Genomic DNA, 26,383 nt, shown 5'->3' on the forward strand with positions numbered 1-26,383 from the left:
AAGACCAGTACTAAGATGAAAGATAAAGCTGAAAGGACTCATGGACAAGCCTCATGCGCAAGAGGAGACTGAAAATGCCGAGACATAACTTGCACGCAGTAGGGGATAACAAAAGAGATTCAACTGGGACAATAGGCCTATAGCTCAAGTTTACGGCAGTAATCATATGGTCTACATCTACATCTACATCTACATGACTACTCTGCAATTCACATTTAAGTGCTTGGCAGAGGGTTCATCGAACCACAATCATACTATCTCTCTACCATTCCACTCCCGAACAGCGCGCGGGAAAAACGAACACCTAAACCTTTCTGTTCGAGCTCTGATTTCTCTTATTTTATTTTGATGATCATTGCTACCTATGTAAGTTGGGCTCAACAAAATATTTTCGCATTCGGAAGAGAAAGTTGGTGATTGAAATTTCGTAAATAGATCTCTCCGCGACGAAAAACGTCTTTGCTTTAATGATTTCCATCCCAACTCGCGTATCATATCTGCCACACTCTCTCCCCTATTACGTGATAATACAAAACGAGCTGCCCTTTTTTGCACCCTTTCAATGCCCTCCGTCAATCCCACCTGGTAAGGATCCCACACCGCGCAGCAATATTCTAACAGAGGACGAACGAGTGTAGTGTAAGCTGTCTCTTTAGTGGACTTGTTGCATCTTCTAAGTGTCCTGCCAATGAAACGCAACCTTTGGCGCGCCTTCCCCACAATATTATCTATGTGGTCTTTCCAACTGAAGTTGTTCGTAATTTTAACACCCAGGTACTTAGTTGAATTGACAGCCTTGAGAATTGTACTATTTATCGAGCTGTAGGCTAGGGATTTTCTCCAATACTCGGATTAAACTTTCTTGTTAGGCATCATGCTAAAATAGACCTTTGGCAACAAACAGTTGAACTCATCGGAGATTCGTTATCAATGGCTGCAACAGTTGCAAATATTTCTGCCACATGGTGCACCCATTGCTAAGGTAGTACCGACTACATTGTGTACAAGTACACTAAAAGTTATTTCAAATGACAGCGTAGGTAAAGGAAAGATAATTGGTTTAAGTAGATTTCAATGTCCCCAACAAGCTTTCTATTTACGTAACAGAACTTCTGTCGAGTAATCAAATGTTCGGTAAACAGCACTGCTTTATATGAAAAAGTATAGTACATGCTAGGAAAATAAATGGCTGTGTTATGGTGCCAACTAACCTGGACAGTTCTGAAATGAATGAAGTAAGCCTTCCAAAGGGATTGTTAGTAGCGATACTACAGGTACAGAAGAGGTACCACAGGTATAGGTACAGAAGAGAATGATGGGTCAGGGACAGAGCACAATGTCAAGCCAACTGTCAGCACATCTGTGTTACGTAAAAAGATTAGTCACTGAATGGGTAATGATTGATCAGTTGTGGAGTCATTGTTAGTTCAGTACAGAGCTCCTTTACCAGCCACACCCATAACACAGCATTGTATCTCGGGTCAAAAAACGCTCCTGCAACATTTCATTACTTATTAGATGGAGACCTTCAAGGACTAAAACCAAAAAAATTGTGTATTTGGATGACGTCTTTTTCGAAAGATCTAGATGAACATGCAGAGTACATAAGTGAAGTATCTGACAGACTGAAAACAGCTCGTCTCATGTTAGACACTAATAAATGTCATTTTGCCCAGTCAAAAGTTACTTACCTGGGGCATATTATTAGCCAAGATATATTAAGAACAGATCCTCACCTCATATCAGCTGTATGTGATTTTTCAGTTCCAAAAACAATTATGGAGCTACAGCCATTTCTTGAACTGTCATATTATTACCGAATATTTATCAAAGGTTTTGTGGAAATTGTGCAACCACTGACTAAATTATTGAAAAAAAAGGGGTTGCTTTTCAGTGGAATCTGAATGTCAAACTGTGTTTCAAAATTTCTTAGAGATAGTGACTTCAGATCCTGTATTAATTTTTCCTGCTTTTACTAAAGAATTTATATTATCACGTGATGCAAGCAACGCAGCTTTGGATGTCATTACAAGTCAAACTGTAGATGGACAAGAACAACCAGTACCTCATGGGTCTCGTCAGCTGAATAAGGCTGAATGCATTATTCCACTGCAGAAAAGATGTTACCTTCGATATACGGTGTTTCATACTTCTGTTGGTACATAAATGGCCATAAATTTAAAGTTGTTACAAATTGTGCATCCTTTAAGTGGTTATTACGATCAAAAGATCCTTTAATTTGATTAATAAGACAGGCACTGAAATTGAGTGAGTTTCAGAACGAAGTAGTTTGCAAGCATGGTGTCAAGCACACGAATGCGGTTACACTTAGTAGGAAAACTGCAGTGCTGCAAGTACTGAGACTGAATCTAGCAGATTTTAAAGAAGCATAAGCAGATCACAATCAAACACTTCGCTGCACAACTGGACGTCTCTGTTGGTAGTACTGACACACTCGTCCACCAGTTGGCGTACTCAAAGGTGTGCGTCCACGGGGTTCTTCGCTACCTAACAGAAGACCATAAAGAGCAATGAAGGACCATCTGCATGGATATGCTTGCGTGTTACGAGGCTGACTGTGACAATTTTTTGTCGAACATCGTCACAGGCGATGAAACATGGGTTCATCTCTTCTCTTCTCTGAAGAAAAAGTTCAGAACCACACTCTAGACTGGCAATGTCATGGCGACTGTCTTCCGGGACTCTGAAGGGATTATTCTGCTTGATATCCTCACTCATGGTGCAACAGTCAACTCTGAAGGGCACTGTGCTACCCTCAGGAAGTTGAAAAAACGAGCACAGCGTGTCTGTCACCCCAGAAATGCGAACAAACCTCTCCCTCTCCATGACAACACAAGGGCTCACACTAGTCTATGCACACGAGAGGAGCTCACAAAACTTCATTGGACTGTTCTTCCTCATCCACCATACAGCCTGGATCTCGAAACTTCCAACTTCAACCTGTTTGGCACACTGAAGGATGGACGGAAGGAAAGCGGCTCATGGGGAGGCTATTGACGCATCAAAGCGCTGGCACCGACATCGACCAGTAGAGCGGTACTACGTGGGCATACAGACCCCCCCCCCCCCCCCCAGCAAGCTGGCGTGAGGCCGTCTCATGGAATGGAAGATTATGTAGAAAAATAATGTTTTGTAGCCAAAAGAGTGGGGAGTAATATGGTGTACTGAAATCCTAAATAAAACCAATCTGCTTTAAGAAAAAAACGTGTTGCGTTACTTAATGCTATGCCATGAAGTGAAATGAAGGCAGACTTAAATAAAATAAGATGTTCCAGTGATATCTTCCACACTCACTGTCTGTCTGTTGGCTCAAAACATTCTTCCACTCCGCGTTTGCAGTTATTCCTGACCAACCACAAATCTGGTTTGCAATCACGAAAATACAGGGTCTCCCAGTCAAACCTCCCTGATTTCAAGAACCCAGAAGAGAAAAACCACAGTAGATACGACAATGAAAAATGCAGCACATTGTAGAGCATCTCAAAGAATTTATATTCCCGTGTCAGCAGTGCCAAGTATCGTCGCCAGAGTGCAGCATGGTCGCATGAAGTGAAAATGGCGACTCCACAGCAGCGTGTGCAAGCAGTAGTGTGGTTTGCAGAAACAAAATCGCCGTTACTGTGCAAAGAAATTATCGTCGAGTGTATGAATGTGATCCACCTAACGTGAAAACAATTAAGGAATGGTATTGGAAGTTTCTGGCAACAAGAAGTGTTCTGAAACATTGTGGCGGTGCATGTTACAGAGTTTCAGAAGAGACAGTGGAGGACATCAGACAAACATTTCTCAGAAGCCCACGTAAGTCAATTCGTGAAACATCTAGGCAACTTGATGTACCTCGATCAACATTGCATCGTGTAGTTCACCAGCGTCTTCGTATGTGTGCTTACAAAGTGCAAATTCTGCAACATCTGACGCCGAACGACAAACCACGCCGATAACAATTTGCTGCGGATATGCTGCAGCATACTGAAATTGATGCCATCTTCTTGGAAAGATGTTTATTCTCAGACGAGGCAACCTTTCATCTATCAGGAAGGGTTAATAGGCATAATGTTCGGATTTGGGGTTCGCAAAATCCGCATGATGTCATTGAACATGTTCGCGATAGTCCTTAGCTAAACATCTGGTGCGGGTTAATGCACGACAGGATTGTTGGACCATTCTTCTTTGCGGAACAAATAGTGAATGGGTCAGTGTATGTGGACATGTTGGACCAGTTTGTGTACTCTCAGATGCAAGACTTACAACCCAACATCATTTTTCAACGAGATGGAGCTCCACTACATTGGTCAACGGCTGTTCGCAAGGTCCTGGATAGGAAATTTCCCAATTGTTGGATCGGATGCGGAGGACCCATTGCCTGGCCACCACGTTCACCTGATATTACGCCAACTGATTTCTTCATGTGGGGTTTCGTGAAGGACCGCGAGTATGCGACCAAAGTGGAAGATATTCCTACATTGCGACATCGTATCACTAATGTGATTGCAACAATAACAGAAGAAATGTTACAAAGATCTTGGCAAGAAATTGAATATAAACTCGATATTCTTCATGATACAATTGATTCACATGTAGAGGTGTATTGATGATAAAGAAATAAATTCTTTGAAGTGGTCTACAATGTGGTCCATTTTTCCTTTTGTATCTATTGTGGTTTTTTTTCCTGGGTCTTTGAACTCAGGGAGGTTTGAGTGGGACTCCCTGTACTTTCGCGGTTCATTGCGTCTCAGCCACACTTCATCACGTCTCAGATGGAGCAGCGCGGCACGGCCAACAGAGCAGCGCTGGAGAAACAAATCGCTGCCGTTCAGTACGCATGAATTAAGCCTAGTTTACACGACGACATTGGGTTTCGCCACTCGTTGCGTGGAATGAGTTGCACGCAAATGGTTTCATATTTGACAGTAAAAACGGCGAAATCGGTATACACTTCAGTTTCGTCGTTTTGTGGGTTCCTGAGTCGTGTCTGAAATGAAAGTTTTGGCAACTGCACGTCGCATGAGTTGTGATGGAGTTAAAGCTTGTTGCGTGGAATGCTGCATAAGAAAAAAATAAGAAACGTGTTTCGATTCGTGACTGAATGAAGCCCGGTCGCTCAGAACCATTGCTGAAATAATTTATAATGGAAGACCCAAGATGTTCTTATAATTATCTTAGAATGTCACCATAACTGTTTACGTTTGTTCTAAATAGAGTTAATTATGCAATAAGGAATAAAGATACGTAACACATGAAGCACTGTCCCAAAAACTGAAATTACATATCACATTGCGTGCATTATAATCGAGAACACTTGGCATGCTATAAGATGCGGTTTTAGTGGTGATTACGCTTTTTCATTAACACCAATAATTATTAACATTAACAGTAATAATTATTAACATTAACAGCAGTAATTATTCGAAATAGGCCGCATTAAGAAGAGAATGGTTTGCAAACTACTCTCTTGAAGATAGATCCGTACAGTGGAAATATTTCAAAATTCAAACATATGTGAAAGGGGGGCACTGCTGCGACGTTTTAAATAGAGGAATATTGAATAAAGAATGTAGCTTCTTGATTTTTGTAGCCTTGCCTCCTGTCAGCAATATTCCTTAAAAAAAAAAAGAGATGGCCAACTCAAACGATGTAAACGAGAGCATTTCCACAGCTAGAATTACATTTGCTTGTATTTTTCTTAATTCAGTTGTATATGTGCTTCTAATTCAATAAATTTTGCCCTGCAGATATTGTCAAACTATCTATGTTCCGACATCACGTGAAGGTCTCAGGAGCAGCAATATGTTGCTTATTTTTGTAATCAGCATCAATGAAATCCCACAAACACCTATGCAAAGCACAGATATCCAAAAAGCGAACATTATTCTCCGTTCCCCATGTCGTATTTCAGTTTGTCTACACCCTACGAACACACATAACCTCAAAACTCAAGCAACTAGTGTCGCCAAAGTTGGAACACGCCGAAAGTGTTTAGTTTCACCGACGAGTTGCGCTCAGTCTGGAACAGCGCGACTGCTATGGTCGCCGGTTCGAATCCTGCTTCGGGCATGGATGTGTGTGATGTCCTTAGGTTAGTTAGGTTTAAGTAGTTCCAAGTTCTAGGGGAATGATGACCTCTGACGTTAAGTTCCATAGTGCTCAGAGCCATTTGAACCATGGAGGTATAAGGAGGGGAGATGGCACTATGGCCGTTTGCTGTACGTCTGTTTGAAGCCGGTGGGCCGCCATGTTTGATTGGTCAAAACAGTGACAGAGCTCTTGTTAGAATTGCGTGTTCTTCATATTTAACGTTATGTCTGCGAAATAATTTCAGATGATGAGTGTTACAATGTTTACATGCATAACACAAAGTCAGAATAGCTTTTTCAGGTGTTTTCGTTTTGTTTTTAATGCGTTTTTGCCCCAGCAATACAACTGATTTGGTCTCGTTAACTTAAGTGTTTCTTTTGGATACGAACTTCGAATGATGAAAAATAACAGTGTACAAAGCTCTTTTCAAACTCAAATCACCTTTTACTGTATTTGTGTCGATGTAAACTGAAAGCAGAACCCGAAAGCTATGCTAGTTTACATACCGGATGATATTTCTTACTCGTTTACACACTTATACAAAATTTCATTTGTAAATACAAACATCGTTTGTGCTTTGTCAAGAAAAATAAGCATATGAACCCACAGACCCCTACGAGCTTCATTGATCGGAAATCTGAAATAAAATAAGAAGAAAACAGTTTCACAAAACGTAAACAAGGCCGCACATCTCACGAATATAAAAGACAATATTTTACGAACGGGGCCACTTACGCGTGGAACGTGATTCCTTTTAACTTGGTAGCACTATTCCAACGGATAGTACACCCGTAAACAACGCAAACCGGCATTGTAAAATGAAAAAACCTTCAGCAGCACTACACAGTAGCACAATCGGAAACGAGTCTTCTGACCAAACTGCAATGGCGGAGCTCGGTTTCTGTCGGCTTCAAGTTTGTGACGTCATGGCATCTCCCCTCCTTATACCTCCATGATTTGAACCATCTGAACGAGTTGCGCACAGTTGATGCGCATGCGCAGTGGCCGGTAGCGCAGTTGCCTGCAACCCAGTGTCGTCGTGTAGAGTGGCGCTGCAAACGGGCCGCAAAAGCAGCGCGGCGCTGCGTGAATCAGACATGTTTGTTTCTGACAAAGGAAATTCCCCATCGCGGCCCCCTCAGACTTTTTGGAAAGAGAGCCCAGTTGATATCTCGTCAAAAACTGAACACATATCAAGCATGGAAACAGGAAGAAGGTGTACTGAACTATGAAAAAAAAGTAAAATCGAAACAGTGAACTGTCCAAGCTCAACAAGTAAAACATTCGGCGACGAACAGAAGCGACAGCGTCGTGCTGTAGTGGACATGGTGTTGGACAGCAGATCGGGCGAGCCGTGTACGAAGCTCCCTCGTGCCCTTTTTGTTATTTATTTTTTCGCTGTTCACTGTGTTCAAATTTGTGCCTGTGTCGTGGTGTAACGTCCGTTTGCAACAGCGAGGTGTAAGGAAGGGACCTAAAATGAAAGTTGATTCTGCACTACTACTCTATTAGCAGCTGAAAGGAAGTGGCTTTTGAATGAGAACCGCAAACCATTGATGACAATCGAATCCTCCACCAGAAAAAAACGCTTGGCGTGCCATACACAGCATAAGTGACAGTACGTGTGTCATATGATAGGACCTAATTTGTACGCATAGTGAGTGAGTGCGATGTGCCTCCTTGCCTGATTTAGGTGTCCGTATGAATGTGAATGTGATCACTCCCAAGAAAAAGACGGAAACGTAATAGTTAGTTACAGAAGCTGCAACAGATGAACGCAATAGTTTCACAATCACACAGTTTGTCTGTGCTCTGTCAAAACATATATTTTTAACTTTTTGAAGTTGCGTTCCGTATTGGAAGTTGTCAACTCTTGAATTCGTTTGTTGCAATATAGTTCACATTTCAAGATGCTACTCCATGCGGGTGTACAAATGAATGTGCGCAACGGAAAATAATAAATGCTAAAATGATGATTTGGCCCTGTATGACTACCCCCTGAAGCAGATCTTACGATCTCTTAATGCTCCTTTTTACGTATAAATTACAATCTAAACATAAATGAATGATGAAGGCAACTAATACTACTAAATGATAAACGTTGTTGTTCAATATATATTTATTATAGATTAAAATCAATCCTTTGAGTACAGTTTTCTATATTTCCTAACTAAAATTATTAATCAATTGCCCAACTCTGTCCCTTATTATGACTACGCAGTCTAATATCACTAACGCGAAATGACTGACATCATCTCCGTACCAAACACTAAAAGACACTACTTTCAAAGATGATCTACGGTGGTATGGAACCTCAGTGGAAATAAACTAACGTGATCACATCTGTTTAGCTTTATAGGCCTAATAAACCGAAGCAATTTGCGATATTACAATATGTACTGCGTCCAGTGTGTCGAAGTGATGGTTCTCATTCTTGTCTGCGACGATGGAAGAACTCCAGCCACAAATAAACGCTTTCAAACACAAGGACGGCAGAGGGCGGTCCTCTGACTAATATACTCTAATACTCTCTTCTCCTCTCTGTGTTCTACAGACGAGAAACGCGAACTCCCAGCCACAAGCACGGAGTTCAGGTAACGTCTCAACGTAAGTAGACGCAGAAGAAGTGCTCTCAATTACTGAACGCTGCATACTCAATGACAACTTCCAACCCGGAGGTGAAGTCCAGAATCGTATAGGTTCGCAACAGTACCGTGCCTAACTGTTTTAACTATAAACTGTCCTGAGAGCAAAGACAGTGGTCTGTACCAACAAAGCTGATACCGAGTGAACGTCACACACAGGCGATCACAACGGAAGACCTTGTCTCTCCACAGCTGGCTTCCCAGCAAGGCTCGGCTCCCCACCCTCGTAATTCCGAGCACGAATCATATTCCCGAAACCACGGAATATTGTCCCTCTCTACAGATTCTTCTGAACGCCGTTATCCATATTTTAGTCTTTTGTTGTCCAGCGCGGAAAGTTTGCAAGGAAAAACCTATACTCATACAATGATACACTTCTGAGTAAAAATCCTGGGAAATAACCCAGCCTGTGTGGTTTCCGAAGTGCCACTTCCTCGTTTCTCCCACCTGTGCCCAAGATTTGCGGAGTTCCCGGTTATCCTTCCGGTCCTGCTACAATAGCGGCCGGCCGTCACCCTATTGCACTCCAGAGCTCAGGTGCCACAGCGTCCATCTAGCTACTTTCTGTATTTAAACAGGACCAACACCTGTGCAGGCCTTCCACCCAGAGCTTGAGTTCCGCCTGCCGTTTCATCTCCACTGGCGTTCCATCCTCTACTAGTATAGGCAATCATTCATTACACCGTTCTATTAATAAAGACACTCCGTCACCTTTCATGCAATAAGCGTTAATAATTATTTACAAGGCATACGTGGAAATGTCAGTCTCCTTTAAATATTCATATATACGATGCACAACCTATCAAACGATACCTAATTGTGGTAGTAGTTCACGGCAAAGTATGAGGATGAGTGCTTGTAAGGTGCGACATTATAGAAAACTTAATCAGTTTATTTGTTGTTTCCATTTCTGTGAGACATCTGTGTGGTATCGCACCTGCTCTCGCAGGTTCAGCACATTTACTTGCGATGGTAATGTACTCTTACCAAATGGTTCAAATGGCTCTGAGCACTATGGGACTTAACATCTATGGTCATCAGTCCCCTAGAACTTAGAACTACTTAAACCTAACTAACCTAAGGACAGCACACAACACCCAGCCATCACGAGGCAGGGAAAATCCCTGACCCCGCCGGGAATCGAACCCGGGAACCCGGGCGTGGGAAGCGAGAACGCTACCGCACGACCATGAGATGCGGGCGTACTCTTACCACATGACTTATATTCTACAACCAATTTATAGTCTGACAACTGCCAAGCCTACAGAAAGAGAACGAACACTTCAATGACCCGACAGACAGATCATAAAGTTGCGAAAAAAAGTGGAAATAAATGGCATGAGAAAGGTTTGCAATGCAGTTTGCCTGCTTCACAGTGCAGCACCACAACCACAATGTCATGGCGATTAAACGTCCCTGAAAATTGTACGAGGTGCATTCAAGTTCTAAGGCCTCCAATTTTTTTTCTCCGGACTGGAAAGAGATAGAAACATGCGCATTGTTTTAAAATGAGGCCGCGTTCATTGTCAATACGTCCCAGAGATGGCAGCACCGTATGGCAGATGGAATTTTACCGCCAGCGGCGAGAATGAGAACTGTTTTAAATACTTAAAATGGCAACGTTTTCCTTACTTGAACAGCGTGCAATCATTCGTTTTCTGGATATGCGTGGAGTGAAACCAATTGAAATTCATCGATAGTTAAAGGAGACATGTGGTGATGGAGTTATGGATGTGTGAAAAGTGTGTTCGTGGGTGCAACGGTTTAATGAAGACAGAACATCATGTGACAACAAACCGAAACAACCTCGGGCTCGCACAAGCCGGTCGGACGACATGATCGAGAAAGTGGAGAGAATTGTTTTGGGGGATCGCCGAATTACTGTTGAACAGATAGCCTCCAGAGTTGGTATTTCTGTGTGTTCTGTGCACACAATTCTGCATGACGACCTGAAAACGAATGCTGACGGACGACCACATGGCTGCCCGTGTGGCATGTTGCCAAGCAAAGTTGACGCACAATGACAGCATGAATGGGACTTTCTTTTCGTCGGTTGTGACAATGGATGAGACGTGGATGCCATTTTTAAATCCAGAAACAAAGCGCCAGTCAGCTCAATGGAAGCACACAGATTCACTGCCACCAAAAAAATTTCGGGTAACCGCCAGTGCTGAAAAAATGATGGTGTCCATGTTCTGGGACAGCAAGGGCGTAATCCCTACCCATTGCGTTCCAAAGGGCACTACGGTAACAGGTGCATCCTACGAAAATGTTTTGAAGAACAAATTCCTTCCTGCACTGCAACAAAAACGTTCGGGAAGGGCTGCGGGTGTGCTGTTTCACCAAGACAATGCACCCGTACATCGAGCTAACTTATGCAACAGTTTCTTCGTGATAACAACATTGAAGTGATTCCTCATGCTCCCTACTCACCTGACCTGGCTCCTAGTGATTTTTGGCTTTTTACAACGATGAAAGGCACTCTCCACGGCCGCACATTCACCAGCCGTACTGCTATTGCCTCAGCGATTGTCCAGTGGTCAATACAGACTCCTAAAGAAGCCTTCGCCGCTGCAATGGAATCATGGCGTCAGCGTTGTGAAAAATGTGTACGTCTGCAGGGCGATTACGTCGAGAAGTAACGCCAGTTTCATCGATTTCGGGTGAGTAGTTAATTAGAAAAAAAATCGGAGGCCTTAGAACTTGAATGCACCTCGTACATGTTAAGCTGGGGCCCTTCACTGTTTCCATTTTGCTTTTTTTGTCATAGTTCAGTACACGTTTTTCCTGTTTTCATGCTTGATTTGTGTGCAGTTTAACGGGCTATCCACTGGGTCACGTTAAAAACTAAATCTGAGGGAGATGCGATAGGGAGGTTCCCTTGAGATTGTGGCGACCGAAGCATTCGGGTAGCATTCGGCTACTGCTGCAAGTAGCAGTCAGCACTGTTGCTGGCGCTTGTTTCTGTTGTTGGACTGTTAAGAAAATGGCATCAGAGGAAGGTTGATAGCAGGCGTTTTTACTCGTCATCCTTTATGGGACAAACGAAACAACTATCGTCACGACTGATTCATTCGGGACAAGTTACCTGAAGAGAGGGCAGCAGAATTACAAACTACAAGCACATACATTCGTCTCATTTCTTCCAGTGTCTTAAAATGGGATGCGATAATAAAGCTGAAGTAGAACAGCTGACAAGCACACGAAAATCATGTTTTGTTATACGAGAATAAGTTTTCATAAGTGTCACATTTTGACAGCTTCACCTGAAGACTCACGCCCCTTCCTCACAGCTTTACTTCTGCCAGTACCTCGTCTCCTACTTATAGCAATGCATTGTCAGGATTTCAGGATACTTTTCTTCTCAAGCTCTTTGTTTAAAAGCAGTGCAAATTTTTCTAGGAAGTTAGAACATGTAATGGGCACACAGCTTGTAAAGATCTTGCCTTGTAGGGAAGGACGTTGCTGCTATAATCATACCTACCCTCATCCCAAATAGCTTCTTCTGGTATGTCTGTGATGCAAGCTTATAGCATTACTGCTATTAACATTAATAAAATACAGTCACCCTTGAAATTGGCAGCACTAAAAGAATTCTTGTACCAGTCCGGGACAGATATCGCGTTGCTACAAGAAGTTGCGATAACGGAATTTCGGATCCCAGGCTTTTTTGAAATTGTTATGTTTCTACGGAAGCCAATATCGGTACAGCCATTCTTATAAGGGAAGGCATTCCGGTGACTGAAATCGAACGACTAGAAACAGGAAGAGCCATAGGCATCAAAATTTTCGATGTGACAGTGCTTAACCTTTACGCCCCATCGGGAAATTCCCACAAATTGGATGGTGCGAAGTTTTTTCAAGATGAACTGATTTATTTATTGAGGAAAAATCCGTGTTCTCTTATACTAGCTGGAGATTTTAACTGTGTTTTAAACCAGAAAGATCAACAACCCAACTTCAACTACTCGCCACAGTTAAAAAAGTTAGTAAGTGATCTACACCTTGAGGATGTGTGGGAACTTCAGCACCCGACGGCAGTCGGGTTCATGTATATAACCAGCCACTCCCGCAGCAGACTAGATAGAATTTACGTGTCACCAAATTTGCAAAATTATTTATTAAACGTTGAAACTATTCCCGTGTATTTTAGCGATCACAGTACACTTTTAACTTGCTTTAATTTAAGTGTACAGCCGACCCGTCGATTCAGAGGCCAATGGAATTTAAATATCTCTGTTTTAACTGACGAAGAACTGGAACAGGAAATAAGAGTAGCGTGGACTATGTGCCTCCGCACAGTAGACAAGCACCCAACAGTCATTGACTGGTGGGCTAGGAGGGCTAAACCAAGGCTGCGGAAACTTGTCATGCAGTATAGTGCAGCGAGGCACAGGGAGTTGAGGAATACAATGGAGTTTTATTATAAAGTTTTAAGTGACTTATATCAACAGGCCCATGATGACGTAATTCGTCTGAATGATATCACAAAAATAAAAGCCAAGTTATTAAGCATTAAACGGCAACAGATGGAAGGACTCAAAATTAAATCGAAAGCCACATCAGTCGTAGTAGATGAAACAGCTTCTCTGTATCACTTGGTGCGGCATGCTAAAAACAGACGTCTAACTTTAATTGATGAAGTCCAGACGCATACTGGTACGAGGCCCACATGCCAGAAACAAATACTGGACGAAGTCCACAGGTACTATGAAACATTATATGCCCCTACCACAGTGGAAGATGCAGCTCTCGAGGACTTTCTCACTATTTTAGGTCCACAATTGTCGGGAACAGATAACGCTGACATCTTGTCACCTATTACTAAAGATGAAGTGCATGAGGCAGTGCGTAACTCACCTCTCAAAAAATCTCCGGGACTTGATGGCCTCCCTGTGGAGTTTTATGCCCGCTACTGGTCTATAATTGGGGACAAGATCACTTCCATGGCAAATGAGGTCCTGAACGAAAAACTGGTCCCTGCAGAGTTTAAGGAAAGTAAAATAATACTGATTCCTAAGAGTAAAGGCAAAACCAACTTAAACAATTTTCGGCCTCTTTCGCTAATAAATTCTGATTACAAAATAATTTCGCGTATTATCAACAAAAGACTCTCTGCCTTTTCCAACAAAATATTGAGTCATCATCAATCTTGTTCTCCGACCAGAAAGATTTTCGAAAGTCTATCTGCATACAGAGACGTCATTGCAACTACCTCAGTGACAAGTAAAAAATGTGCGTTAATCTTTATAGATTTCAACAAAGCTTTTGACCGCATTAGTCATAGATACCTCTTTGCGACGTTGTCAAGAATGGCTTTCCACCCCCAGATTGTGAACATGCTAAGGAATATTGCAACAGGTATAAATGCGAAAATAACAATCAATGGCCAAACATCTAAACCCATACAGATAAGGCGAGGGGTTCCACAGGGCAGTCCCTTATCTATGTTTTTATTTTCCGTATCTTTAGAGCCCTTCCTCCGCACTGTCCACGCAAGATTAACAGGCATAACATTGAGTGGTGAGAAAACTGTCATACGAGCTTATGCTGATGACGTGGGCGTTGTAATAAGGAATAAGGAGGAGACAGTTACACTGGATAGAGAAATCCAAAGGTATTGTCTAGCGTCGGGAGCGACAGCAAATGAAAACAAAAGTCAAATATTGAATGGCTCTGAGCACTATGGGACTTAACAGCTGTGGTCATCAGTCCCCTAGAACTTAGAACTACTTAAACCTAACTAACCTAAGGACATCACACACATCCATGCCCGAGGCAGGATTCGAACCTGCGACCGTAGCAGTCACACGGTTCCGGACTGCCCGCCGAGAACCGCGAGACCACCGCGGTCGGCAAATATTGAATCTACGGGGCCTAGATCACCTTCGACTGGCATGGGCAAAACAAGACAACAAACATAAAGCTTTGGGAATAATCTTAATGGCATGTCCGATGAGGATGGCTGCTTATAACTGGACGGAAACTAGGAGGAAAGTTCATGGTGCTGTAATGGAGAACATCCATCGAACTATGGACCTGGTACAAAAAGTCAGATTCATCAACTCCTGCGTTTTGTCTAAAGCGTATTTCACTGCGCAGGTATTTCCAATCCCTAAACTAGTAGCGAAAGTGATCATGTCCACTGTTACCAATTATTTATGGCGAGGAGACATATTCAGGGTTGGTGCGACTACCGTTATACTGGATGTCAGAAACGGGGGCCTCGGTTTGGTGGATATTCGCAATAAAGCGTCTGCTCTGTTCCTCAAACGGACTTTCCATATACTCAGAGAACTTCCACAATGTATAACGGCAAAGCTCTTTAAGCCTGTGACACCCCATAGCCTGCAAGCACCGATTGATGTACGAAGGATTAATGCCCGTCTGCAGTATGTGAGGAACTTTTTCCTCGAAGCAAGTTATCTTAGTGACGAAATCAGAAGCAACACACGTATCACAGCGCGCGACATCATACTTGAAAGGAAGTTAAGTGAGGGTAGAAACAAAATTGAAACGAAATTCCCAAATTGTGATTGGAAAGCTGTATGGCGGAACATCAACTATGCCGGGCTATCTACAGACGCTATTTCCGCATGGTACAAAACAGTTAATAATGTCATCAGCACCAACGAGAGACTATATGGGATCAGTTTAAACCAGACACACCTTTGTGGAAAATGCAATCTGGTGGATACACTCAGCCACAGATTCACCAGTGGTGGCAATGTGCATAACTGGAATTGGATCAGGCAACAAATCGCTTTTCTCACCAGATCTTCTACGGAATATATAACGCCATCGCTCCTCCTGAGACCAGACATGACATACTTTCCGAAATTAAAAACCAACGCCATTAGCTGGTTACTCGGAAAATATGTTAGTTATGTCATCCACACACTTGGGTCGGACAACGAGATAGAATTCCGCGTTTACATGAAGTGTGAATATGCAAAAATCAGCACGTATCGCAACCACAAGAAGCACTACGGTAACATGCTGAAGATCATTTTTGAAAGAATGGGTGTTGGTTAAATATGTGGAACCACTACAACACCTTGAACGAGAACGAACAGAAGAAAATTAAAAGTCACTTGGTTTCTTATTATTATTTACTATTACCTTGCTTCCGGAACATTTTTTTTTTCAAAACGTTTTGTTCAAAATTACTCGTGTTCGACTTCCAAAGTATTTGTGTCATTCGAGAAGAATTGTTAAGTTTTTTTTATCAGTGTTCAGTTTTCTACTCAGAGAAGAGGTTTCTTTGTCTTTCTTTCATCGGAGAATGGGAATATTGTGTTAAGATTTCTGCACACTTAGTGCTATGACCCAACAGAGAACATGAAAAAGGGGTGGGAGGGGTTTGGGCCTCGACGCACTGGCAGTGCCGTGAACAGACCACACTGCTAGTGCGGCGTGTACCACGCCCTGACCATCCTAAAAATACAAATAAATAAATAAATAAAAATAAATAAATAAAAAATAAAAAGAAAATAAAAGTGGTTAATAAAAATTGGATTGCTGGAAAAAAAGGATGGATAAAAAAAGTGGATAGAGAAAAAAACCAAAAAAATATGGAAAAAAGTGGTAAAAAAAGTGGTCGGAAAAAAGTGAAAAAAAAAAGATGGTAGAGCACTTGCCCGCAAAAGGCAAAGGTCCCGAGTTCGAGTCGGCAGACAGTTTTATTTTGCCAGGAAGTTTCTTAGCTTCACCTGAAGTACTGTTAAAAGTTTCGTCCTGTCTTATTAGTGCCTTGCATAGAACGTTCGATTTCTACTGCATGTTACTCATCGACAGTCAGGGGTAGCTCTAGGCGAATGGCAGTGTTGTGGAGAACGTGCATATGCCCCAATATTGTCAGCAAATTCTGCGTTCATTATTCCAAAAGCACATTTAATTAACCATCGTAGTATGGAAAAGTATTTGTTGAAACATGCTATCCCTGGATTTAAAACACATCGACTGTGATATCTGATAAAATGCCTCAACAATAGATATGCTTAATCTCCAATGAATACAAAAGGCAATACAACTGATGTCTTTGGAAGTGGAGTGTCTGGCGCTATATTAAGCTCAACTTCTTGCATCAACCGAAATACACTTTCGCTTTCCTTCCCATATTCTCCAGCACCGATTATAATTAATTTCCCGTGAGGATCTGCAACTGCTTTTAGCATGATCGAATGAAAATGTTTATAACTATAAAAGATTGTATCAGAATTTCTGAGCATTTTAGACAAATTTATTTGCATTATCAGCAGCATGGTTTTCATTTTTCAAGTGTAGAAACAAGGTAGACTGATTCTTTTCGCTCTCTGTAATGTGTTCCTTATATCCCACATTAAAATTTCTTCCTGTCCAAACAGGAATAAATGGGTAACACGCTACAAATTGATTAAAAACGTAGATGACTTTGAAGAATGTGGCTCAGTTCGTAGAGTGACTCCAAAAGTGAAAAAAAAGGAAAAAAAGGGTATTAACCTTTTCTCGGGAAACCCACTGCTAACAGTGTATCAAGCACAAGCAGAATTCACTTTGAAATAGCGGTTGTGGTGTCACCACCAGACACCACACTTGCTAGGTGGTAGCCTTTAAATCGGCCGCGGTCCGTTAGTATACGTCGGACCCGCGTGTCGCCACTATCAGTGAATTGCAGACCGAGCGCCGCCACACGGCAGGTCTAGTCTAGAGAGACTCCCTAGCACTCGCCCCAGTTGTACAGCCGACTTTGCTAGCGATGGTTCACTGCCTACATACACTCTCATTTGCAGAGACGACAGTTTAGCATAGCCTTCAGCTATGTCATTTGCTACGACCTAGCAAGGCGCCATATTCAGTTACTATTCATATTGATATTGTGAATCATGTACCGTCAAGAGCGACGTTCATCATTAATGGATTAAAGTTAAGTATCAAACTAATTACGTCCGCTTTCTGAATTCTAATTCCTTGTCATGTTCCAGACCTCACGCCAGTATAGCTCTTCCCTCCTCACACCAGCCTGCGTGAGCTAAAACGCGTGCATTTCGGCCTCCTCTAGTAACACGGTGTTGGCTCTTCTGCCAACACAACAGCTGTCAACGTAAATTCGACACATTTCGAGGTCTTTTAGACGTGGTTACACGGAAAACTTGGTTTCAACCATGCCTCGAAGATGCCAAGCAATTATTGACGGTGCAGGCGACTGAACGTATTATTAACTGTAATGCCTTTTTCTTTTGTTCATATATAATATACGTATCTGTTTTAGTTTGTTGTTAAATACATTTTTCTACCACGATTTTACTTAACGGTCTGTATGGCTAAAATGTCCCCCAGAAAATATCACTTATGAGCAAGAACACGTATAGCATAGTCACCTCTCCCGAGATGAAATCTGAATGCCTGCATTGTGATCTAGTTGACTTCCACTTTCAGGGACTAATTGCTGTGCTGCGCAATCTAGTATAAACAATATTGGGGATAGTGGTCTGAACTACAGTGACCACGTATCAAACTCAGTAGCTCTTTGCAATTGCCCAGGGAAACTATGCTCAGTGTACAAGCCGCACATTGGACGCATTCTGGCCGACTGTCTCACACCTGCTCCACTGCCATACCCAGAGGAGAAGCCGCTGCGGTGACTGCCTCTTCACGTCGTAGCTGGATATGAGAAGCAAGAGAGTCTGAGCAGCGGTAACTCCGTATCCTGTTTCGGCTACTTCGGCCAACCCACCAGAGATTAACAACAACAACAACACTAGCTACAGCATGGTGGACAGACTCGCTGGCTGACCAGACTGGAAGACTTCCATACGTCCCATAGAGGGTGAACCACAGCGACCTGAAAGCGAGTCTAGTCTTCGGCCACCACAACACTCTCACAGGTGCAAACAGTATGCACGACCTTATTTACACGAGCACACAGCTCACTACAGACAGACGGAAACATCTCCCTGCAATTAACAGCTGAGATACCTACGATGGGGCAAAGGCCTTCGTAGAAGGGCATCAAGAGGACAAGCCTGTCCCCAAAGGCGAGAAATAAGGGCGCACCATACAAGCCACCATCCTTGGCTTGTCCTGCATAGTATCCACGAACGGGGTCGCCAAAGAAGTAGAAGAACAGAGCTTCCAGGACGCGGTCGAACCCCACCAGCAGTCCGGCAGAAAACGACCACTCACTTTCCCCCTCTTCGGCCCAGCCTGGCACAGAAAGAACATCGGGATCTGCAACCTCGAAACGCTTCTGAACTTCAAGGTGAAGATAACCCCGACCCAGTGCCAGCAATTGAGGCACATCGTGAAGCACTGCGGCAATGACCCTGCGTACGTAAACTGCACAGGCGCGCACGGTTCCCACAAATGCCGGCGGAACAAACATGATCCGCCACTGTGTAGTAACTGTGGCGGACCTCACGTGGCTAATTCCAGGGGCTGCAGTCTTTCTGCAGTTACGCTACAGCAACGTAAGAAGATGTCTCGAGGAGGGGGAAAATTTCGTCAAAAGAAGCAGCTATCACTCACTGTGAATGCTTTGCCAGACTGCCTGGACACTGTTTATCAGAACGGACTTGGGAATTGGACTTGCATTTTTGTGGTGTGTGTAATAAACATGTGTCGGTGATTGAGTCTGTGTTCTTCAGTCACAATAGCGACAGTTGGTGAAAGATGGAAGGAAGATTATAGTTTAACGCCCTGTCAGGAGTGAGGTCATTAGAGATGGAGCACAAGCTTGGATAACGATAGCATAGGTAAGGAAATCGATCGTGCTCTTTTCAAAGGAACCATCCCAGCCTGGTGCAGTTTAAGAAAATCATGGAAAACCTAAATCTAGATGGCTGGCTGAAGATCTGAACTGTCATCGTCCTGAATGCGAGTCCATGTGCTAACGACTGCACCACCTTACTTGGTGGCACAGTTCATGTAACGAAGATAAAATCCAATGACTGCCCTCTTCGTGCCATGGTCAACAACTGGTTTCGTCCAAAAAGCTTTGAATAACTGTACTCTCATCATGCTTTGCCAAGATGCTTACATCACCACTCTAACCAACGTACACTGGCGTGTCCTGATGTTATGACGAGGAGATACACACTATGGTGATCTTGTAAAAGTCAAAACCGCAAAAGTCTCTATTGAGTGAGTCCAGCCAGCAGAGATCCTACCTTCATCCTAACCTGATACTACGTCGCCGCCCCAGCCCTCACCTGAGATTAGCACCCCATCTCGATCAACACACACCTTTAATATCACCACTGCTTACATCTGCCATTGGTCTGTGTTTCCTTTCACATAAATTTGTACTTTGAATTCTTTCTGTCTATCTAGTACTCTTACATAACAACGTATTTTGAATCTTGTGCTGTGAGTAATAAATGCATTTCTGTACACTTAAAGGCCATGTAAAGGTACATTATTATATGTTTTGCTCCAGACCTACCTAAAATGTCTTACACAAAGTGTAGGCCTAAATAATGCTATTAATTACTTTCTTCCAACAGCTGACAGTAATCGAGATTGCCTATTTGTTTGTATGCTTGCCACTTAGCGTAATATCTTAGCCAACATGTGTTTTCTGCAGTTATAAGCTCAGTCAGGCTAGTCATCTCCTCGAAGAAAAATGCACCGAAAATCAAAGAGCTTGTGAAACACACTACACATTCACATAAGTTCAGTGAATTGAAAGTTCCTGCACATGTGATGGAGTAGAAGCCCATACGCGACAGTTCTGTGCATTCATGGCACCGTACAGAGTAAAATTACAATTAAATCAATACAATGGAATAAATACCCTTAGCTGCATACAGGTGTTGATAAACGTAAACAGTTGAAAATGTGTGCCCCAACCGGGACTTGAACCCAGGATCTCCTGCATGGCACATGCTCTGTCCATCTGAGCTACCCAGGACACAGAGGATAGACTGACAGCAGGGACTTATCTCTGGCACGCCTCCAGTGAGACCCACACTCCCAACTTACTGTCCCGCACTATATTCGTAGTGCCCCTGCCCATTACACTCATTACTCCCGGTTTTACCGATTCCTGTAAGAGTTCGGGCAATGTGTGTGCATCCGCACAGAAGATGGTCAAATGACCGGTGAGCCTTAACTATATATATGAAGATGGTATCTGTTCTTTCGGACATGTTTGAAAGAACAGATACCATCTTCATATATACTGTACAGAGTAAAATGTGCCTCAAGCAAAGGATGTTTCCCAGTCAAATGTCATCCAAAAAACAAGGGCCAAGTCATGACTTTGTAGCTTATTTTGGAGCTTCATTTGGTGCGACAGTGACACCCTCCCACTCCCTGCTGCACCATTTAATTCAACTCTTTCATTAAATTCCTTGATCATTTTCTTTAGCCCATTTATTGACATGGGGCTTCTTCGCAGCTGTTTCTGTCGCTGATATTCCCGCAATGCAGCGCTGATATTGCCGCCTTTCTAATAAAACAACGTTACCAGCAGTGCACGGTTTATATTCTCAATCGTCATTGCGTTTCATACAGAAAACTTCAACCTTCTCAACCCTCCACACTAACAATCACTTGACAAAAGATACCAGCACATGTCACCAAGCAGCTAACAGCATACTGACATCAAAACAAAAAATTTCACATTCTGGCAGTGCTGCATTTTCATCTAGTGACAGTAATTGGGGCTACTATTTTTTTCAGCGTACCCCACGAGTGTACTGATTATTGAGCATACTTAACGATGTTTCAGCCGCAACGTTGACAATGAAAAAACAGGAAAAAATAAAAATAAACAGTTCGTGCACCGTAATATAGTGAGACGCCTAACACTTTGCAAGCACAAATTAAATATTGCCGCATCTAAAGTGTCTCTTTATCGTAATATAAATAAAATCGCCACGAAAATTCGATGTCTTAGGCCTTGTAGGCAAAAAGAGCCATCATAATACATCTAACACAATAAAAACTAAACAAATACCACAACACATATTAGCGTGACGCTACTCTCGATATCATACAGATATGGAAGTTGTCGTAGTGTGTAAAAAAAAAAAAAAAAAAAAAATTATAATGTCACAACCAGAAATGACGTTAGAAATTCCACCAGCCCATGATGCAACCTCAACTGGAATGTACTCTTAATATCAAGCCCTCGCCCAATTCGTCCATGTTAGGACCTTCAATAAGTAAAGCTTTAAAAAATTGGAAGTAAATGTTATGAAGTATGGTACCTCAACATTGTAGAGTACTAACATGACACTGCAAGACGAAGATACCAACATCATAATACACAGAAAATAATGCGATTACAGTGGCAATAGCAGAGTCGAATTATCAATAATTGCCCTTCTGATGTAATTACATTCAGCAACAGAGTAGTTGTAAAGTCACGAAGTACATACATAAACAGTGGCACACGAATCACGACACACGATCCATTCTGCAGGGGTCTCCAACCAGGTAATACCATGTTCAATCACGTGTCTAGTCTCTTTATAAAATCTGTAATGTACTAACCAATAACAATGACATCTCCTGGACTTGTGATTTGACATATATAATCTGTTATATATAAGTTTTACTCAACATTAAATAGTCAGCCCTAACTGTTGCAGCAAATAGCAAGACCCTACACTCGGTACGTCGAGAGAAGAGCTCTGACAGCTGGCAGCGCAGTTTCCCTATTCGACACGGACTGGCAGCGAGACAGCGCGCGAGGGGGGGGGGGGGGGGGGGGGGGATGAGACAGACCTTCCCGTCCCAACCTTCGGCCGACAACACTCGGCTCCATCAGAACCTAACAATGCTGCATTATTCATTGTAGCATTCTTGCAGAGGAGCATTCTGTTGGGCGATTTGTTCCTTAATGGAATATTTTTTCACATGCGCTACCAGTGTTTGTCACCTTATACAAACACACACACAAATATTTTCTTTAATGATGCTGCAGCCATTTGACAGCAACAATTTTTATTTTATTGTTATACGGTTCAGATTTCGATGTATTTCATACCTGGGTAATTTCCACGAATGAATGCCTATCGAAGTTGCGGTGTCCAAACGATAAATACCGAACGTGCGATCCTTATGAGTATGTTTACGGTAGTCAATACAGCAATGACAAAAGAAGACCATTACAAAAAGAATTTGTAATTACAACAGAAATGACTTACCTTACTCGTCGTTGTCATGTGGATGTGCACGTGATGTGTACGCTACGGGAACAACTCCCTTTTTTCATTAGAGCAATTAATGAAATGATGAAAAACAGATAAAAAAGACGATCACAAATACTTGATCATAACGCCGGCTATCAGAGTCGCATGATCGATTTAGAATCGCACGTTCGATATGTATCGTTTGGACTCCGCAACTTCGATAGGCAATCATTCTTGGAAATTGCCCATTGTCTGATATCTTTTGGCATAAGTTACTGCACTTGAAAATGGCCTATGGCCAAACTCTGGGTCGTATAACAATAAAATAAAAATTATTACCGTCAAACAGTGGTAACATCATAAAAAAATTGCCATGACTATGTTTCCAGCCAAAATAAAAATTACACACAATCAGATTTTCAAAATTAACAAGGTAAAGTAAATTGCGCAAAGGACGTACCTATATTTTTCGTGCAGGAGAACGGAAACCCCAAGATCATCATCTGATTGGTCATCTCTCGTCACGAGCACATAATCTTCGGTATCGTCGCTGCTGCTGTGCTCGTCGTCTGATACAGAAATTACAATATTATCAATGGGTTCTTCTCTTACACTTTCTTCTATGTTTGACCTTGTAATCTCTTTCCACGCGTGGTTCACGACGTTCTTCCAATTTTCTATGGTTATTCGTGTTACAGCCTCATTTACGAGCCTATATGTGTCTCGCAACGTAAAGGTTTTGCTTCGCTCCGCAACATCTTTTATTTGAGCCCAGATGAGTTCAATTGTGTTGTAATGGCAGTAGTACGGTGGAAGAACTATAACTTCGTGGCCGTGGTTTTCTGCTAATTTATCAAGCACATAAAGCGTCTTCTGTGGCTTGTATCATTTCACTAATTCCAGAAGTTCCGCTTTCTGCATATTCTGTTCAAAGCCTATTTGATTATTTTTCAACCAGCTGACTATTTCGTCTCTCCTCGCAGCAGCCGTTGGTGACTTATTTAATTGTACAGAATGGTATGGCGCATTGTTCATTATAAAAACACTACCACAACTGACGTTTGGTAGCATACGAGAAACGAACGAGACTTTCAATGTATCTGTATTCATCTCCTCGTGGTAGCTGACAATTTGACTGAAAGATCATATAGCACCGGGCACAAAATCGTTCATCGAGCCAGCATGAACTATAATTAGTCGCCCTCCCTTACCAGTTGGCACACTCATAGTTCTGTGGCGCGTCGTCTGTCCATGCGACAGAACGTGCATGACGCATGTTGACCCATGTTTCGTCAATCAATATTACATTTTCCAGATTCACTGCTAGTAACTCGCGCAGGAAACGACTTCTCCATGATGCAATGTCTCCGCATTCCATTAATACCTTTCGTCCTGAGAACTTTTTCAACGCCAGTTTTTTTTTCAAAACAATGGAGAGACTCGTCGTTCTGCCTATGAACAAACCACTGTCCAACAGTGATGCCATCAACTTTTTAATTGTCGGATACTCCTTCCTGCTGTAATATGCGTTTATGTGTTGCCTGATAGCACTTTCGTCAAAGTTGTCTATTTCAGCTACGCGACACGATCTCTTCCTTGACTTTCCAGGCGTCACGAAAACGGGGCTCGCAGCTGAATTGTCAGCCTCTTTATCATTTGTGACTCTCTTCACTGTCGCTGTAGAGATGTTGAGTGCTTCTGCCCACCATTGTCCCTTCCCCTTTCAAAGTAAACACGCAATCTGTATATAAATTGTCGTGCTTGGGATTTCAGTGTAGCTCCTTTCCCAGAAGTTCTCTTCTCTGCACTACAGGCAGACATTTTTCACTTACACAGACTTATACATGCTTTTCCACTTATACACACGGTAAGAAACTCACAGAAGTAGCGGAACACACACGTATACACACAAACCTGAACGTAGCACGTGGCGCAACTGACTGAAAGCAACGGTCGCCCAGCACTACGGCAGCACTGGGGCAATGTCACGGTAACGTACACAAAAGCTCACGATCTGAGGGGAAGAACAGAGGTATCTGTACGGTCGATGACATCAGGGAAGAGGCAATAATCAAATTGGGGATCATCTAGGATGGAAAAAACATCGGATAGGTGGGAGGCAAAGTGGTTGGCCTTTCTGAGTTCGTAAGGAAAGGGACGACCATCAAGGAGGAGAGGGTACTGAGAGGCAGGGCGGTTCCCCGTAAGGCAGTGGAAAGCAGACCAATAATTGGAAGAGTTTATTGGGAGCGTGGTGTTGAGTTGTGTACAAGTCTGTCGCCAAGCACGGCATTGCTTCGCAGTAAGTGTGTTGTGGACGTGACGATGTAATTGCCAGTGACGGTTGAGTGTGTCCCAGTAACGAGTGTGGAGAAAAGAGCGGTAGAGGTGGCGGGACTCATGAAGGAGGACGACCTGTGGGGCAGGGTTGGGCAGTGAAGGTGGACGGCATTGGTAGGGGTATGGGCGGCGACGGCATCAGACAACGTCTGGTGCAGGAAGGCAGCAGGAGATTGGAGGGTAAGGTCATGGTGTTCGACCTGGGTGTGTATGGAGTCCCAGTAGGCATCCCAGTTGGCGAGGGAGTAATCGTGGACAAGTTAAGGAGGTATGTCAGGGTGAGGAGTGGGGCAGGGACAGTGAGGAGGATGGGAGCATGATCACTGCCAATGAGGTCAAGGACATCTGCAGTAATGCGCCCAGTGGTGTTGAATTTGGGTCGAGTGTGATGGGGGAGGGGAACCATGTCTCCCTGGAGGGTGGTGATAAACCAATGCCACTGCTGGAGCTCAGCAGGAGCACGGCTGTGGATATTGAGGTCAGTGGCGATCACATAGGTGGAGAAGGTGCGATCAATGTGGGCCAGGAAATTGTATGGGATGGGGTACAAGGGCGAACATAAATGGTGGCACAGGTGACTGTAAATGTGGGGAAGAAGAGGCTGAGGGTGAGATGCTCAGCAGGATTGTTGAGGAGAGGTTAGGGCTGAACAGGGAGGTGCTTGAAGTGGCCAATAGCAACTCCGCTATGTGCCAGAGGGTACAGGTTATCGGTGCCGTGAAGGGTGTAAAGAGCAGTGGAGATGGAGATATGGGGTTTATAGCGTCCCCAGTGCCATATTACGAAAAGACTTAAAAACAATATTTATAAAGAAAAGACATTCATAAATTGAATAATATATTTTTTTCATGTAGCCGTAAAACAATAATTTCTCTGTCGAGAAATGCAAAGAAATATAACAAAGTGATCTAAAGAGACGACAAGATACGCTCTTTTGTTAATTTTTTAGTCGTCTTCACTTCTTCTCTTGTCTTTATTGTGTATCGACGGACATCTTTCGAGTGCTGGCAAATGTAAGCATATTTGTATGAGTTAAGCATATAATATAATGATTTAATAACTCCGCTGTACCGGTCCCAAGCCCGGGGCCTCATTATGCAAGTGATGAGGAAGGAGGAGGGGGAGGAGTAACAACCTCGTTTAAAAAACCAGAGTTCACCTGGCCCGGGTGATAGTACTCTG

The sequence above is a fragment of the Schistocerca piceifrons genome, chromosome 1 (genome assembly GCF_021461385.2).
Source record: "Schistocerca piceifrons isolate TAMUIC-IGC-003096 chromosome 1, iqSchPice1.1, whole genome shotgun sequence".
Taxonomy (NCBI): Eukaryota; Metazoa; Arthropoda; class Insecta; order Orthoptera; family Acrididae; genus Schistocerca; species Schistocerca piceifrons.